General features: G+C 49.0%; 3 non-coding genes across 3 annotated transcripts in view; all 3 read left to right on the forward strand.

Annotated features, from left to right (window-relative positions):
- Nucleotides 1–3823: 3823 nt before the first annotated feature.
- On the forward strand, nt 3824–5727 carry LOC123722831. The gene has a single exon (XR_006756634.1). It is a non-coding gene; the product is annotated as a small subunit ribosomal RNA (ribosomal RNA).
- Nucleotides 5728–6078: 351 nt separating this feature from the next.
- On the forward strand, nt 6079–6235 carry LOC123722812. The gene has a single exon (XR_006756616.1). It is a non-coding gene; the product is annotated as a 5.8S ribosomal RNA (ribosomal RNA).
- A 550-nt stretch (nt 6236–6785) lies between these two features.
- LOC123722799 overlaps nt 6786–8483 on the forward strand; it is a 3968-nt gene continuing 2270 nt past the window's right edge. The window contains exon 1 of the ribosomal RNA XR_006756608.1: nt 6786–8483. This exon is cut by the window's right edge and continues 2270 nt beyond it. This is a non-coding gene — a ribosomal RNA (large subunit ribosomal RNA).

Raw genomic sequence — 8483 nt, forward strand, 5'->3', positions numbered from 1 at the left:
TCCAGACTATGTTCTACATCTGTGACTAATTTCATCAAGATCTGTTGAGTCGTTCCAGAGATACCTTCAAACATCGTAAACAACAGGACTAAAATTATTTTTATGTAGATACTAAAGTTTAGCTTACGTCAGAAAAGACCAAAAAATCCTTCATTTTCGTAACGCATTTTGAAGTGAGACTCAAAATCTGCAAAACTTCTAGTGATTTTAAAATTTAATAAAAAAAAAGGCACAAACCTGCAAGCACTTCAAGAACTATATCGATCAGAACATTCATTATTACAAATAATAAAATAACATATATCAATACGCGGACACCCTTTTTAAGATGAAACGAAATATCATTACGCGAACACTCTATAAGTTGAAATTAAATATCATTACGCGAACACTTTTTAAGATGAAACGAAATATCATTACGCGAACACTCTTTTAAGTTGAAATGAAATATCATTACGCGAACACTCTTTTTAAGATGAAATGAAATATTATTACGCGAATACTCTTTTTTTTCTTATTTACTCATTTTGATGATTCAATATAATATCCATTTTCTATTACTAAGTACTACCACTCACCCCCCCTCCCCCTATCCCTTTCCCTATCCCTTTCTTCCCCTCCCCCTCTTCCACCGTCCTATAGTGCCACCCATACATACGCGTATGTTATGTATGTATGTATGTATGTATGTATGTATGTATGTATGTATGTATGTATGTATGTATGTATGTATGACACTGCCGGTGCACGTGCAGCAGACAGACGAGGAAAATGACACCGCATTAGACATACATACGAGTAGCTTCCCTCATAGTCAACTTAATAATGATTCCGGAGGGTTGTAGGACACTACCTGCAGGGGCGGGTAGTGTCCTACATAACAAGGCGAGGAAGGGAGGAAAGGCGGATGGCCTCCGGTGTTCCCCAGGGGTCTGTTCTAGGACCCCTGCTATGGAACATCGGTTTTGACTGGGCCATCCGCGGAGAGGTGCTGCCCCGGATGGCGGTTATCTGCTATGCAGACGATACGATGATCGCCGTCCGGGACACCACCTGGAGGAGATTGAGGCGGAGGGCTGAGGCCGGAGCCTCCCTGGTGACCCGGAGAATCGAAGCGCTGGGCCTCCGGGTGGCGCTCTCCAAGACTGAGGCCCTATGTTTTAAAGGGCCAAGGTGGAGGGTGCCGTCAGGGGCAACACTCCGGGTCAACGGGGACGAGGTCGGGGTCAAGGCCAGTATAAAGTATCTGGGCCTTGTCCTCGACGGGGGGTGGCGTTTTGGGGAGCATTTCCGGTCGCTAACCCCCCGGCTCGTAGGCGCGGCAGCAGCCCTCTCGAGGCTCCTTCCGAACCTGAGGGGTCCGGGTGTACAAGCAAGGCAGCTGTACACCATGGTCGTCCGCAGCATGGCCCTGTACGGCGCGCCGATATGGGCAGAGGCCCTAAACGCGTCGAACAGGGCCCTCCTCCGCAGGCCGCAGCGCGTCATTGCAGGACGTGCCTGCAGGGCCTACCGCACGGTAGGCCACGCGGCGGCCTGCGTCCTGGCCGGTACTCCCCCATGGGAGATAGAAGCGGGAGTGCTGGCTGAGGCATACCGGGCGCGGGTTGAGCGAAGAACCCGGGGAGAATCTCTCGCCCCGGAGGAGCTCGCCCACGCCCGGGAGAGGAGAAAGCGGAGGACCATGGAGCTCTGGGTGGAAGGCCTAGCGGACGTCGAATATGGCGTCCGCACAGTAGAGGCCATCCGCCCACAGCTCCCGGAGTGGTGCGGAAGGGGCCACGGGTCCCTCACCTTCCGACTCACGCAGGTGCTGTCCGGACACGGTTGTTTCGGACAGTATCTGCGTCGGATCGGAAGGGAGGAGACGGCGTCGTGCCATGGGTGCGGCGACGACGAGGATACGGCGCAGCACACACTGGAAGTGTGCTGCGCCTGGACAGAAGAGCGCCGCACCCTGGTGGCGACGATAGGTGGAGACCTCTCACTTCCTGGCGTTATACGCGCCATGTTAGGAAGTGAGAGGTCCTGGGACGCCGTTGCCTCCTTCTGCGAAGAAGTGATTTCGCAGAAGGAGGCACAGGAGCGGGAGCGCGAGAGAGACCCTCTGGCGCCCCCGCTCCGACGCCGTAGAGTGGGGCGAAGGAGGCGGCAATTCGCCGCCGCCCTTCGCCCCACAAATATGTGAGAGGAGCCCCCCCCCCGTGGGCGACAACGCAGGCGGGGTCACGGAAGTAAGCTCACGCGTTCCCGTGGCCCCGCCATAATGCGTCGGAGGGCAGTCAGGTTTTAGTGGGTATTCCGGTCGCCTTCTGCGGCCGGCGAGTCCCACACTCCCTACGCCATTGCACAGCCCGGCGTAGGGGTGCGTAAATGCATTTCCTGACGTAAAAAAAAAAAAAAAAAAAAAAAAAAAAAAAAAAAAAAAAAAACTTAATAATGATGAAAAATGTTTCGTTTCGGTTCTTATTAACTTTATAACTGCATGCAACAACAACAAAATATTAACTGACTATATATTCGTTTTAATACTTACTTAGCTTAGTAGTAAGCGATGATTCTGTTCTGGATTTAAAAAAAAAAAAAAAAAAAAAAAAAAAAAAAAAAATAATAATAATAATAATAAAACACAAAAAATATTGATAATAATAACAATAATAACAACAATACGTGTAAACACTTTCCGGTGTCACGTCAATTGTGGTATACGCCAATACGTGAACACCCCATTGTTTAATGATGCGTGGTTGACATGTCACCATCATTGCTACTATTGTAGACTGGATGCGAGAGGCGTCTGTCAGTGATGTAATGAAACAGTGTGTGGTGTTTGTAAAGTTGTGTTGTGTGGGGTGTGTGTCTGCTGTTGTCGTTTGATTTTTACAAAGTAAAATTTGTAGAGTTTGTGTGTAGTGTATAGAGTATTAAAAAATAAACGCGCAACTATTTTTTATTAATAAAAATAGTAGTGTTGTGTTTGTTGTTTTAATATTTTTACACAGCAAAAACACGCGACGACGACGACGACGACGACACACACCACACAACGAAATATCACCACACACGCATAAACTGTGTCAGACTACGTTCCCGTTTATGAATGCGGCAGGACGTTTATAATAGAGTCTGTTATAAAAGAAGTGGCGATTTGTGTTCGGCGCGCGTGTAGATTTCGCAGCGTCGTTAACGCACCAGATCGACCCGTGAATTCTCGTCGCCTCGTGTCGTCGCGTGTGTCGCGTTGAGCTTGTTCGGTATCCTCCACCGGAGAGATCGAACAGTCGCTCATTGCCGCTGCGGCGACTTCGAGGGACGGTGTATTTTTTTTTCCAACTATCATTATTATATTATTATTATATTACATATATATTACTTTTGATTCTATTTTATATAGATCAGTAGTAGTGTGTAGTTAGTAGTAGTAGTAGTAGTATTAGTAGTGGTAGTAGCATTTATAAAAAGGTATTTTCGATCTCTCCGAAACCGGACTGATGTCGATATTTTTTCCTCGATAAAGAGAGAGAATCAAATTTATTTACAGAGTGTGAAGTATCGAAAATGTCTCGTTGTTGAACATTCACATGAATCGAACGCGCTTTTTGTCCGTTCACTAGCACCGCACCACACACACCACACAGTAGTAGTGTATTGTGTAGTGTAGTAGTGTAGTGTAGAGAAGAAAAATGACCACCACCGACTGACTGCAGCAGGCAGGCAGCAGCAGCAAAACAGCAAAAACCATCGATGCGTTTAAACGTTTAACGTTTTCGCATCGTCGAGTTGTGCGTGTTGTGCGCGTTGTATGCGGCGTGTTTGTGTCAGCTCCCTGGTTGATCCTGCCAGTAGTTATATGCTTGTCTCAAAGATTAAGCCATGCATGTCTCAGTGCAAGCCGTATTAAGGCGATACCGCGAATGGCTCAATATATCAGTTTTGGTTCCTTAGATCTTACCTCGGTTACTTGGATAACTGTGGTAATTCTAGAGCTAATACATGCAATCAGAACTCTGACCAGTGATGGGATGAGTGCTTTTATTAGATCAAAACCAATCGACGGAGGGCCTCGCGTCCGAAGTCGTTAATTTTGATGAATCTGGATAACTTTTGCCGATCGCATGGTCCAGCACCGGCGACGCATCTTTCAAATGTCTGCCTTATCAACTTTCGATGGTAGTTTCTGCGACTACCATGGTTGTCACGGGTAACGGGGAATCAGGGTTCGATTCCGGAGAGGGAGCCTGAGAAACGGCTACCACATCCAAGGAAGGCAGCAGGCGCGCAAATTACCCACTCCCGGCACGGGGAGGTAGTGACGAAAAATAACGATACGGGACTCTTACGAGGCCTCGTAATCGGAATGAGTACACTTTAAATATTTTAACGAGGAACAATTGGAGGGCAAGTCTGGTGCCAGCAGCCGCGGTAACTCCAGCTCCAATAGCGTATACTAAAATTGTTGCGGTTAAAAAGCTCGTAGTTGCATTTGTGCGCCGCGCTGTCGGTGCACCGCATCCGCGGTGATACTGACACGTCTGCGGAGCATATCGTCGGTGAGCCGTCGGTAATACGGCGGTTCAATATCAAAATCCTATCGCGGTGCTCTTCGGTGAGTGTCGAGATGGGCCGACAATTTTACTTTGAACAAATTAGAGTGCTCAAAGCGGGCTCAAAATTGTGCTTGAATATTTCGTGCATGGAATAATAGAATATGATCTCGGTTCTATTTTGTTGGTTTTCAGAACTCCGAGGTAATGATTAATAGGGATAACTGGGGGCATTCGTATTGCGACGTTAGAGGTGAAATTCTTGGATCGTCGCAAGACGAACATCAGCGAAAGCATTTGCCAAAGGTGTTTTCATCAATCAAGAACGAAAGTTAGAGGTTCGAAGGCGATTAGATACCGCCCTAGTTCTAACCGTAAATATGTCATCTAGCGATCCGCCGACGTTACTACTATGGCTCGGCGGGCAGCTTCCGGGAAACCAAAGATTTTGGACTCCGGGGGGAGTATGGTTGCAAAGCTGAAACTTAAAGGAATTGACGGAAGGGCACCACCAGGAGTGGAGCCTGCGGCTTAATTTGACTCAACACGGGAAATCTCACCAGGCCCGGACACCGGAAGGATTGACAGATTAACAGCTCTTTCTTGATTCGGTGGGTGGTGGTGCATGGCCGTTCTTAGTTGGTGGAGCGATTTGTCTGGTTAATTCCGGTAACGAACGAGACTCTAGCCTGCTAAATAGGCGTCGTCATTTATGTGTGCGTGGCTTCGGTCGCGCAACTCACTGGCGACGTATTAAAATTCTTCTTAGAGGGACCGGCGGCTTCGAGCCGCACGAGATTGAGCAATAACAGGTCTGTGATGCCCTTAGATGTCCTGGGCCGCACGCGCGCTACACTGAAGGAATCAGCATGTTCTCCCTGGCCTAGAGGCCCGGGCAACCCGTTGAAACTCCTTCGTGCTGGGGATTGGGGTTTGCAATTATCCCCCATAAACGAGGAATTCCTAGTAAGCGCGAGTCATAAGCTCGCGTTGATTACGTCCCTGCCCTTTGTACACACCGCCCGTCGCTACTACCGATTGAATGATTTAGTGAGGTCTTCGGACCGACACGCGGTGGCTTAACGGCCGTCGGCGTCGCTGGGAAGTTGACCAAACTTGATCATTTAGAGGAAGTAAAAGTCGTAACAAGGTTTCCGTAGGGGAACCTGCGGAAGGATCATTAACGTATTACGTATTACTCATATTACGAATAATAATCCACAAAAGAGAGAGCGCCCATCGGGGCACACCAAACGGGGCGACAAAAGAGGGAGTTGTGTGACACTAATCCGGTTGTTGTGTGTCATCTCCCAGTTCCGGTCCGATAATGGTGGGCGCTATACAAAAACAAACAGAAAAATACACCGGTATTAGAAAGTGCGAACGCTATGTCGTCGTCGTGGTGGCGCGCGCGCGTGTGTGTATAACGCGCGCGCGCGCGCTCCCTTCGCGTGTTCGTTCGCCTTCTAAGATATTTTTTTTTTATTTTTATTTTTTTTTATATACATACATATATCAAAATATGTAAAACAATTACCCTGGACGGTGGATCACTTGGCTCGCGGGTCGATGAAGAACGCAGTTAACTGCGCGTCATAGTGTGAACTGCAGGACACATTTGAACATCGACATTTCGAACGCACATTGCGGTCCGTGGAGAAATATCCAGGACCACTCCTGTCTGAGGGCCGGCTGTTAAAATATAAAAATCACACTGTTCACTATATATATAGCGAACAATTGACGGTTCTCTTATTTTATACATATTCACGCAATGTGTATATATATATGGGTCCGTTTAAATATAACCTCTCAGACACATATTACACCACCATACGAGCGGAAACCGATCGCGTCGATACGCGTATATATGTTATATACACGTTATATATATACGATATATACCTACGTATGTAAGTATATATATACGATCGGGGGCGTCCCGGGGACGCGCGACTCTTCGACGTAAAAAATCGACAGAGGGCATGCGCGTCTTCGCACACGGTGACGTAATAAACCCCGTTTCGTGTTATGTATATATATAATATATAATATATTTGTGTCGACGTGTGCGTGTTTTCGCATGTGTGTGCGTGCGTGTGAGTGTGCATATTATATTTATATAATGTAGGCGGACACGACGTCCGAAGAGCGCATCGATGCGACGTTGCTGTGTGTGAAAACACGGCAGCGGAGCGTCGTTGAGCTGACGGATATCGCGTCTGCCTCGATTTTTATCGTTGGCCTCAGATCAGGGAGGATCACCCGCCGAATTTAAGCATATTAGTAAGCGGAGGAAAAGAAACTAACAAGGATTTCCTTAGTAGCGGCGAGCGAACAGGAACGAGCCCAGCACTGAATCCCGCGGTCGTATCGAACGCGGGAGATGTGGTGTTCGGGAGGTTCCGCTTTCTCGTCGTCGATACTCCTGTCCAAGTTCGTCTTGAACGGGGCCGTTTTCCCGTAGAGGGTGCCAGGCCCGTAGCGACGGAGGGCGGCGGCGAGAGGGACACTCCTAAGAGTCGGGTTGCTTGAGAGTGCAGCCCTAAGTGGGTGGTAAACTCCATCTAAGGCTAAATATTACCGCGAGACCGATAGCGAACAAGTACCGTGAGGGAAAGTTGAAAAGAACTTTGAAGAGAGAGTTCAAGAGTACGTGAAACCGTTCAGGGGTAAACCTGCGAAACTCGAATGAACGAACGGAGAGATTCATCGTCAATCCGCGGCGTACGCTGCCACGCTCTGATGAGGTGTCCGTCCCTGTCAAAGGGGATAGCGGGCTTCACGGGCCGGCAGCGTCGACGTTCGCGGACGGCGTGCACTTCTCTCTTAGTAATGCATCGCGACCCGTTCGATGTCGGTCTAAGCGCCGTTCGGGAGCCCAATCGTCTTTACCTGTCAAAGGGTAAGGCGTTTGGACCGTGACGGTTTTGCCGACCGGCCGTCGGACGGTAGAAGACACGAATCGCGCACGCGCATTTTAAACAAAAGCGCGTCCGGCCCGACGCAAGATAACGTCGTATTATCGAGGTCCTGCCGTTGTGCGGACATCGGTGCGGCGCGTCTGTTGTCGCCGCCGTGCAGTCTCGGACCGTGCGCGTCTCAGTCTGCGATGATTCAGTTTCGGGCACTCGCAGGACCCGTCTTGAAACACGGACCAAGGAGTCTAGCATGTGTGCGAGTCATTGAGTTATGTTTAAACTGAAAGGCGTAACGAAAGTGAAGGCGCGCGCTTGTCGCGCGCTCAGGGAGGATGGAGCGTCGGTCGTTCGATCGATCTCTCGCACTCCCGAGGCGTCTCGTTTCCAATCCGTGAATGTAGGCGCGCTCTGAGCAGAGATGCTGGGACCCGAAAGATGGTGAACTATGCCTGGTCAGGTCGAAGTCAGGGGAAACCCTGATGGAGGACCGTAGCGATTCTGACGTGCAAATCGATCGTCGGAACTGGGTATAGGGGCGAAAGACTAATCGAACCATCTAGTAGCTGGTTCCCTCCGAAGTTTCCCTCAGGATAGCTGGCATTCTGAGAAATACGAACAGTTTTATCCGGTAAAGCGAATGATTAGAGGCATTGGGGAGAAATCATCCTCAACCTATTCTCAAACTTTAAATGGGTGAGAACTCCGGCTTACTCGAACGATGAAGCCGGAGATCTGATGACGGTGCCAAGTGGGCCAATTTTGGTAAGCAGAACTGGCGCTGTGGGATGAACCAAACGTAGTGTTAAGGCGCCTAAAAAACGCTCATGGGACACCATGAAAGGCGTTGGTCGCTCATGACAGCAGGACGGTGGCCATGGAAGTCGGAATCCGCTAAGGAGTGTGCAACGACTCACCTGCCGAAGCAACCAGCCCTGAAAATGGATGGCGCTGAAGCGTTTTGCCTATACACTACCGTTACGTGCCAGCGCGACGACCCTTAAAAAGTCGTCGTCATTAT

This window comes from Papilio machaon, chromosome 29 (genome assembly GCF_912999745.1).
Source record: "Papilio machaon chromosome 29, ilPapMach1.1, whole genome shotgun sequence".
Taxonomy (NCBI): Eukaryota; Metazoa; Arthropoda; class Insecta; order Lepidoptera; family Papilionidae; genus Papilio; species Papilio machaon.